The sequence below is a fragment of the Monodelphis domestica genome, chromosome 5 (assembly GCF_027887165.1).
Source record: "Monodelphis domestica isolate mMonDom1 chromosome 5, mMonDom1.pri, whole genome shotgun sequence".
Lineage (NCBI taxonomy): Eukaryota > Metazoa > Chordata > Mammalia > Didelphimorphia > Didelphidae > Monodelphis > Monodelphis domestica.
Window position 1 is genome coordinate 315,250,428 of NC_077231.1, and position 11,033 is coordinate 315,261,460.

Sequence of the window (11,033 nt, forward strand, 5' to 3'; positions counted from 1 at the left end):
CTTTCCTCCCATGATCACCTCTAGAGATGAAATCAAAAATTTTGATGCATTTGTGTCATCTGATTAAAGGAAATAATTGTAAAATTCCTAGCTCAGTGCCTGGCATGTAGTAAGTAGGTCTTTAATAAATGCCCATTGCCTTACCCCACTTTGTTCGGATACACAATTCTGGTTTTTCTCTACCACATGATAAGACCACAGGAAATCATCACAGAATCCCTACACCCTGGAAAACAAAATGGCAGACCATTCCAGTATCTTTGCCAAGGAGATCCTAAATGGAGTCACAAAGAGTTGGATAAGACTGAAAAATGACTGACTGAACAACCTGCCATGCTCTGAATTGGCTGTAGGATAACTCTGCCATCCGTTGTTATGCATTTCCAAGAGATGGCTTGCCATGTTCGCCCTTCTCCTTCAAGGATTGGCATCAGACCTAAACATATTACACATAATCTGAGGTCCTCCATTACAATAATAATAAAAAGGGAAATTTTATATAAAATTTTAAAAGAGGAGAGGGGAGTAGATTTTTGTATGAGGGAGAAACTGGAGTCATTCAAAGAACTTCCCCCAATCCATAGGTAATCCAATGGGCTCTCATCTTCCGATTCAGTTCTTTACCTAGCTCATTGTCTATATATCGGGTCTGTTCATTGAGAGATGGACAGATAGATAAGCTTACAAGTGCTTAGCATTTTATAGCACTTTGAAGTTTACACTACTTTACAGACGTGATCCTACTTGAGCTTTACACCACCCTTTGAAGTAGAAATTCTCAATGTTTATCCCCATCTTATGGCTATGTAAACTGAGGTGTAGAAAGGCAAGGTAATTTACCCATTGTCACACAACTGATAAAGTGTCTGAGGAGGAATTTGTACTCAACTTTTCCTGCTTTTAAGTCGAGTATGCCTTCCGCTCCCTCTCCACCACTTTTCCAAGAATCCTGATGAAATTCCTCCAGAACTAGTAGAGGGCCAGGAGCACCTTCAACTCTCCCTCTGTGTGGTTGGTGGCAGTCATGAAATCTATAGAAGAGCTAGGGAAGAAGGAAATCAGATTAAACAATTAGTGTCAATTAGCCCCAGCAAAATCATTCCATAAACAATTGGTCTCCAGTGCCTTGCTTAATTATGGGAGACTTTCATGCTTCTTATCAAGCTGGCTTTGATTCATGGTTGACTCTTGGGGCTTCCCAGAGGTATAATTAATAATTGTCTCGTAAATAAACATTTGGTAATTAAGGGCAGTAGGCAACAATGCTGTGATTTTTTTTAAGCATTCAAAGCCTAGGCTAGGAAGCTAAGGTCGACCTCAGTGTTGGCCAGCAGAAGGAGAGCCATCACCCATTTCAAATGGGGGGATGTTGGTTGGAGGTAAAAACCATCTGATTAAAACCCTTCCCTCCCCCTCTCCCTGGCAGCCCCTACCAGCAAAGGAAACAATTCATTTTTATGACTGGCAACACTATTGGCTTTCAGAGTACCATTCTAATTTGGTCCTGCACCCAATTCAAGTGTATTTTGGAACCCCAAATTAAAATAATCAGTTTATTTCAAGAGTATATACTAAGTGAATCCTCCATCCACAAAAAGAAACACTTAATTGAAATGAAAATAGTACTTCCATTGTACAGGTGTGCTTGGCAAATCCTGGCACATCTCAGTGCCTCCAGTGCCAGACCCCCAATATCAGGAGCAACAAAGGCAAACAGACATAATCACCCCCAACAGACACCAAATCTTTTACACAGAAGAGTTGATTGTGTCACTTCGTTTCCTGCCTTCTTTTTCCTCTGCCAGGTTTGTTTGATGCAATGCTCCACTCTGATCAAAAATCAGGGCAGTGTTGCTGAGTGACCCTTAGAAAGCCAGAACCCTGAATCCACAAAAGGGTTATCCTTGTAGGAAGGAAGATATTCATCCCTGGCCTTTTACCATCTCTACAAATTCTTACTCCTGGCTATGGTAACGGGAAGACCACTCCACAAATCCCAAGACATGGTCAAATGGTGTCGATTTCTCCAGGCTCTCATAAGATGCCTCTGGAAGAAGAGCCGTGAACTTTTTGACTCCATAACACGACCAATTTCAATAATAACAGAGCATTAAATTCAGCCATATTTCTCTGTGCATATATCTCCTGTATATCTCCCCCCTGACTTTATGACTAAGAGTCTGGTCTCTAGTTTATTACAAGGCATAAATCATTGGTGGCTGGAATATCCTAATTTTAAGTGAAAGTGATAAACATGATTACATTGAATTCCCCAGGTTAAATAAAGAGATGAAATATGTAGCAGCATCTTCCTAGGATCATCGAAGTCCTACTCTGTCTTGGGTAGAAGGACATTGGGATTTCTTTGCTCAAGGATTTGTGAGGATTTTTTTTTCAGCCAGCCCAAGATTAGCAAAGTTAGTTTTGCAAAGTGAGAACAGAGTCCATGAATGAAATAATGATGAAATAAAGTGAGTGTCAATGAATGAATGAATGAATGAATGAATGAATAGGGGAGGGAGTAAAAAATAAAACATTAAACACTTGCTACATACTATGCATTGTGCTAAACATTGTGAATACAAATGAAGATAGTCAGTCCCTCCAGGAACTTACATTCTAATAGGGAGAGATGACACAGTAAGGATGTGGCAGGGGTTGGGGGGAAGTAGGGAAATGGGTTTGGGCTTGGAAAGTTACAAATTCAGCATCCCTTCTGGACTTCATCCCCTACCCCAACTTATACTAGTAAGATGAGTCTACAGAGGGCTGGAGGTAATCATTACTGTTGCTCATGAGCCCCCACTGTGTGTTCCCCTCCATATAAATCAACCAGTTGGTACAAATGACTTTTTACAAAAGGATCTTTACTGAGAATGTATAGCAAGAACAGTAGTTACAAAACAATCTCCCAGACCATGAGTTTCACTCTCCACTCCATATATGGTTCCTGGGTCAATTGGTAAGTAGAAAAGCACCAAAGGCATAGGGAACACAAAGGTAACTCCCATTTCCTTTCTTTCTTTGAGAAGTCCACACTAATGTCACGATGGCATAAAATTCTCCCTTGCCATGCTGGGCTACTTCCATCCAGGATGTTATGAGTTGACCAGTGGATCAATCCACTTCTAACCTGGGTCAAGTAGTATACTCAGCTGCTATGCTGGCTGCTCACAATATTTGACTAACCAGATGAGCTAATATCATAAAAATGACAATCCTACCTAAATTAATCTACTTATTCAGCACCATACCTATCAAACTACCAAAAAACATTTTTATAGAATTAGAAAACATTATAACAAAGTTCATCTAGAAGAACAAAAGATCAAGAATATCAAGGGAAATAATGAAAAAATGTGAAGAAGGGGGGCCTACCAGGACTAGATCTTACACTGTACTATAAAGCAATAGTCATCAAAACAATGTAGGACTGGGGGCAGTTAAGTGGCTCAGTGGATTGAGAGTCAGGCCCAGAGATAGGAGGTCCTGGGTTCAAATGTGATCTCAGACACTTCCTAGCTATGTTACTCTGGACAAGTCATTTAACTCCCATTGCCTAGCCCTTACCACTCTTCTGCCTTGGAATCAGTACATAGTCTTGATTTCAAGATGGAAGGTAAGGGGTAAAAAAAAAAACAATATCATACTGAATAAGAGACAGAAGGGTAGATCAATGTAATAAAATAGGGGTAAATGACCTCCATAAGCTAATGTTAGATAAACTCCAAAACTCCAGCTATTGGGACAAGAACTCACTACTTGACAAAAACTTCTGGAAAAATTGGAAAGCAGTATGGGAAAAATTAGGTTTAGAGTAACCTCTTACACCCTATACCAAGACAAATTCAGAATGAATATATGACTTAAATATAAAGAGTGAAATCATAAATAAATTAGGTGAACATAGAATAACCTGTCAGATCTGTGGGAAAGGAAAGAATTTAAGACCAAACAATAGACAGAGAATATTGCAAAATGTGAAATGAATGACTTTGATTATGTCAACTTAAAAAAGGTTTGTACAAACAAAACCAATACAACCAAAATTAGAAAGAAAGCAACAAACTGGGAGAACATGTTCATAACAAAACTCTCTGACAAAGGTTTAATTTCCCATATATATATAAGGAACTAAGTCAAATTTACAAAAAAAATCAAGCCATTCCCCAATCAACAAATGGTCAAGGGACATGAATAGACAGTTTTCACACTATGAAATCAAACCTATCAATAAACACATGAAAAAATGTTCCAAATCCCTTCTGATGAGATAAATACAAATTAAAGCAACTCTGAAGTACTGCCTTACACCTATCAGACTGACTAATATGGCAGCAAAAGAAAGTGACAAATGTTGCAGGGGATGCAGTGAAAATGGGACACTAATACACTGCTGGTAGAGTTGTGAATTGGTCCAACCATTCTGGAGGGCAATTTGGAACTATGAGCAAAGGGTTTTTTTAAAAGACTACGTGCCCTTTGATCCAGTCATACCACTGCTGGGTTTGTACCCCAAAGAGATAATAAGGAAAAATACTTGTACAAAAATATTTATAGCTGCGCTCTTTGTGGTGGCAAAAAATTGGAAAAAGAGGGGATGCCCTTTGAGGAATGGCTGAACAAATTGTGGTATCTGTTGTTGATGTAATACTATTGTGCTAAAAGGAATAATGAAGTGGAGGAATTCCAGGTGAACTGGAAAAACCTCCAGGAATTGATGCAGAGTGAAAGGAGCAGAACCAGGAGAACATTGTACACAGAGACAGATATATTATGGCACAATCAAATGTAATGGACTTTTCTATTCACAGCAATGCAATGACCCAGGACAATTCAGAGGAACTTGTGAGAAAGAATGTATCTACATCCAGAGAAAGAACTGTAGAAATGGAAATGCATTAGAAAAAAATGTGATTGATCACATAATGTGATATGATTGGGGTTTTGATGTTAAAGGATCATGCTACTGCAGATATGAATAACACAGAAATAAATTTTGAACAATGATACATGTATAACCCAGTGGAACTGCTTGGCAGATTCAGGAGGAGGGAGGAAAGAATGGGAGGGTTGGGGGTCATGAATGATGCAACCATGGAAAAATATCCTAAATTAAAAAAAATAAAGATGTGGCTACCCAAAGTGATAACCTGGTCTATTTTGTATTCAGATATCCATTCACCTAAGATCAGCAAAGAAGCACAAAAGAAACAGAAACCTCACACTTTCCTGGATATTTGGCAGGCAGGTAAGAAAATGAAACAGCTACCGATTCTTCCCTAACCCATAGCTTCATAATCATCTGAGTATGCACATTCATTTCTAGCTCATGTTCTAGCAAGTCATCAGTTCTTGTTCCTTTGCTCAAAAAATTTTTTTTATTATTACACGGTAGTAATCTTGATTCATCATCATGATGGAAACTGGTTCAAAAAATTTCATATATTGGAATGACAGCAGGCAGAGAATATTGTAAATGCTCTGTGTGACCCATCAGGAAAGGCAAATCTGAGCATACTCCAAAGACTGTGCCCTTATTGATTAGTCTACACACAATATGGGGGTGGTGATTGGATCCATGAATGAATAGATTGGCACACCATTTCCAGGAGCAATGAGACTATTGATTTAATTATGGTTACAGTACTAGAAGGGATGGGACAGAGGGCAGCTGGCAAGAGAATGATGATGGAATAAAGAGGAAGGTGGCTAGAGTTGGCTTAGATGTAGTAGGTCATGTGAAGTACTCAAGCACCAAGAAGGTTATCTTCTTAAATCTGATAATTATATTGGTTGTATTTCTCACAGAAGACAATCATCAGAAATAAGCTTTTAGTGAGGCTATGAAGCATAATACCTCACTCTAGAATTTACATGAGTGATCATAATTCCAGTCTATATCCAGTTATAACCATTAATGCCATAGAAATATTTGCAGTGGCAGAGTCAAGATGGAGGCTTAGAAGCCACATTCAGGATTACACAAGACCAGGCTGCATCCACACTGAAGGACTGGAAGGTATGGAATATGATATTCCAGAAAGCAAGGGAACTGGGTCTATAACCAAGAATCAACTACCCAGAAAAATTGACTATATTCTTGCAGGGGAAAATACAGTCATTTAATAAAATAGAAGATTTCCAAGCATTCCCAAAGAAAAAGACCAGACAAACAGAAATTTTGATGCCTAAATACAGAATTCAAGAGAATAATCAAAAGGTAATTAAGAAAGGGAAAACATTAAGGGACCCAATAAGTTCAAATGATTTGTATTCCTATATGAAAAAATGATGTTGGTAACTTTTAAAAATTCTTATTAACATTGGGCTAGCTAGAAGAAGTATACATAGAGGGAACAGTGGCAAACTGTATAGGATGAGATGTCAAAAATTTTTTTAAACTAGGGGTAAAAAAGAAGATAATACTAAAAGAAATGGGAAAAGATATAAAATGGGGTAAATATATATTTCATAAAGAAGCACATGGGTGTGTGTATGTGAGAAGACCAATATAATGAAAATGAGGAAGAAGTTGGCAAGAAGTAATACTTAAATCTTATTCTCGTTGGATTTGGCTTAGAGAGGGAAGGGTAATACAAGGAAGGGAGAGGTTGGAGGGTCATTTTAAAGGCACTATAATAAGAGGGGAACAATAATAAGGGAGGGATGGGAAGAGGAGTAACTTTAGGGAGGGGTAAGGGGGGATTCTGACTAAAAGCAAAAAGTTGGAGAGGAGGGTGAGAGGGATAATAGAAAAGGCAAAATCAAAGAAGGAAGTCAAAAGGGAGGGGAATACACAGATAGTAATGATAACTGTGAATGTGAATGGGATGAACTAACTCATAAAAAAGAAGTGGATAAAGAATGTATTAAAAACCATAATCCTACAATATGTTTTCTACAAGAAACACACTTGAGGCAGATAGACATACACAGGGTAAAGGTAAGAGGATGGAGCAGAATTTACTGGGCTGCCACTGAGACAAAAAAGGCAGGAGAGGTGATCATGATCTCAAGCAAAGCCAAATTAAAAAATTAATTTGATTAAGAGATAAGGAAGGTAATTATACTTTGATGAAAGGCAGTATAAATAATGAAGAAATATCAGTACTCAATATATATGCACCAAATGGTTTAGCATTCAGATTTCTAAAGGAGAAACTAAAGGAGCTCAAGGAAGAATTAGAGAGTAAAACTATACTAGTGAGGAACCTCAAATTTCCTCTACCAGAACTAGATAAATTGAACCAAAAAATAATTAAGAAAGAAGTAAGGGAACTGAATGAAATGTTAGAAAGAGTAGAGCTAATAGATGTCTGGAGAAAAATAAATAGGGATAAAAAGGAATATACCTTCTTTTCAACAGCACATGGCACATACACATATACTAGGGCATAAAAACATTGCAAACAAATATAAGAAAGCAGAAATAATAAATGCATTTTTCAGATCATAATATAATAAAATCATAATTAATAGCTCATGGAAAGGCAATTTTGAAATTAATTAGAAACTAAATAATCCAATTCTTCAAAAATGGTGAGTCAAAGAACAAATCAAAGAAACAATTACTGACTTAATTGAAGAGAATGACAATGAGAAAAAAACATACCAAAATCTATGGGATGCAGCCAAAGCAGTACTCAGGGAAAAATTTATATCCCTGAGTGCATATCTCAACAAACCAGAGAGGGAAAAGATCAGAGGATTGGGCATGCAAAGAGAACAAATTAAAAATCCCTAGATAAAAAATCAATTGGAAATACTAAAAGTCAAAGGATAAATTAATAAAATTGAAAGTAAAGAACTATTGAACTAATAAATAAGATCAGGAGCTGGCACTTTGAGGAAAAAAAACAAATAAAATAGATAAAGTACTGGCTAATCTAATAAAAAAAAGAAAGAAGAAAAATCAAATTAACAGTATCAATGATAAAAAGGGTGACCTCACCTCTAATGAAGAGGAAATTAAGGCAATTATTAAGAGCCATTTTGCCAAATTACATGGCAATAAATATGACAAGCTAGGTGAAATGGGTAAATATTTACAAAAAAAAAATAAACTGCCTAGATTAACAAAAGAGGAAATAGAATACTTTAAAAATCTCATCTCTGAAAAAGAAATTGAACAGGCCATCAAAGAACTCCCTAAGAAAAAATCCCCAGGGCAGATGGATTCACAAATGAATTCTATCAAACATTTAAAGAATAACTAATCCCACTATTATACAAACTATTTGACAAAAATAAGAAAAGAAGGAGTTTTACCAAATTCTTTTTATGACACAAATATGGCACTGATTCCAAAGCCAGGCAGACCAAAAACAGAGAAAGAAAACTATAGAACAATCTCCTTAGTGAACATAGATGCAAAAATTATAAATAAAATATCAGCAAAAAGACTCCAGCAAGTTATCACAAGGATTATTTACTATGATTAGGTGGGATTTATACCAGGAGTGCAAGGATGGCTTTATATTAGGAAAATATAATTTCATTATTATTATTAATAATAATAAATAAAAACAATATAATTAACCATTTCAACAGCCAAACCAACAGAAATCACATTATCTCAACAGATACAGAAAAAACATTGTAATATTACAATTATGAGGCTGATAGTAGCTTGATAACTGTATTTAATCAAAGTAATAATTGGAGTAGTAAAGAGAAGGAAAATAAGGAAAGAGGTAGAGAGGTACTTAGCATTCTAAATGATTGGCTGCCATGATGGACTTGTGGTTAACTCTGATAAGGGTTCCTCCAGGCTCCACACTCCAGCCTGAAGATCTCCCCAAAGAGCATTTGGTCATCACTTATAAGCTCTTTTCTCCACTCATTATCTCTCACATATTACATCTCAGGAACCAACCATAGTTTCTTAATTTGCTTGCCCCCCCCCCAGAGGGGCAATGCCTGTCTCATTGGTTCCTTGGTTATTTAACTTCCTTTCTCTGATGGCTTATCTATACCTGAATTTACTCAGTGGTCTTTGATCTCCAGGTCACTGAGAGATGACATTTTTTAAAAAAGCGACATAATGGTGAGAGAGAAATTTACTTCTGATAATCCTGGTCCTGTGATTCTACTGGGAGACAAAAATGTAAAAATCTCACCACTTAGGGTCTCAGGAGATTAATATGCCTAGTTGCCCCAATGAATCATTTCACATAACCACCTTATACCTCAAAAGCTTCTCTTACTAGAGGTGTATAAAATATTGCACTTTATCTAAAGGAAATTACAACAACTTGGGGATAAGAGGGAAAGAAAAGAGAAAGGAAAATAATAAATGTTGAAAGGATTGTTGTGAAATTGGAACACAAATGCATTACTGGTTGAGTTGTGAATTGTTCCAACCATTCTGGAAGATAATTTGGAACTATGCCCAAAGAGTGTGCAAAGACTGCCTGCCCTTTGATCCAGCCTTACCACTGCTGGGTTTGTACTCCAAAGAGATAATAAGAAAAAATACTTGTACAAAAGTATTTATAGTTATGTTCTTTGTGGTGGCATAAAAAATTAGAATATGATTGCCCATCAATTGGGCAATGGCTGAACAAATTGTGGTATCTGATGGTGATGTAATACTATTGTGTTCAAAGGACTAGTGAACTGGAGGGATTCCATGTGAACAGGAACAACCTCCAAGAATTGACGCAGAGTGAAAGGAGCAGAACCAGGAGAACATTGTACACAGAGAATGATATATTGTGGCACAACCAAATGTAATAGACTTCACTAGTAGCAGCAATGCAATGCTCCAGGACAATCCTGAGAAACTTATGAGAAAGAATGCTATCCACATTCAGAGAAAGAACTGTGGGGGCAGAAACACAGAAGAAAAACATATTGATCACACAATTCGATGGGTCTATAGGATTGGGGATTTTGGCTTTAAATGATCACTCTATTGTGAATATTAATAATATGGAAACAGGTTTGTTTGTTTTTTTAAACCCTTACCTTCCGTATTGGAATCAATACTGTGTTTTGGTTCCAAGGCAGAAGAGTGGTAAGGGCTAGGCAATGGGGGTCAAGTGACTTAACCAGGGTCACACAGCTGGGAAGTATCTGAGGCCAAATTTGAACCTAGGACCTCCCATCTCCAGGTCTGGCTCTCAATCCACTGAGCTACCCAGCTGCCCCCTGGAAACGGGTTTTCTAATAATGATACATGTATAACCCAATGGAATTGCTCATCAGCTCCAGGAGAGAGGAAGGAAAGAGGACAGGGAAAGAACATGAATCATATAACCATGGAAAAACATTCTAAATAAAGCAAAACTCAATTAGCATTTTAAAAAAGAATTTGCTAAGAACAGGAATTAACACCCCCTCTTTATTGGGGTACACTCTACCCATTCATATGCAAGGCCACTGGGAAGAGGAGACATTTAAATTATGATGGTAGTGAGACACTTGCATAGAAAATACTTGGGACCAAGTGGTTCCTTTTGACTCCTGGCATGAAAAGTCTTCTTTTCCTTTCATAGAGTGCTTATGACCTCCCTTTAGGTCTAGGTCTATGCTATTCTTTGAGGATCTTTGCTCTCCTAGAGACAATTGTTAGAATTTCCCTCTATAAGAAGAGTTTGGACTTCCAGGAGCTGTTACCATTCTTAGGGTTTTTCCATCTCTATCTTCAGGAAATTCTGTCATCTAACCCTACCACCTTCACAGTCTCGGCTAGTGACAAGTTTCTAGGGAATCTAATTAGGGTTAGAATTAACCCTAACATTAATGGCTCTGATGGGTCTTCCAGTCACCAGAGCACTGCTCTCTTCAAAAAAACAAAATGAATTTGCCTGAGATCAGGAAAGAATAAAAGCAAAAGAAACAATGTCAACATGTGTTTACAGACACATAGTAACAGGGTAATAGACCAAAGTGGCTCCTTCTTCCCACTTAGCAGTTCACAGTGGCTCTGCCTTACTTGAAGCCAGTAGCAAAAATAAGAAAAAAGTACACAAAGTGTACGCCCATTCGGCTCCAGCTCAGTAACCCATGAGCCATTGCTCCTCACC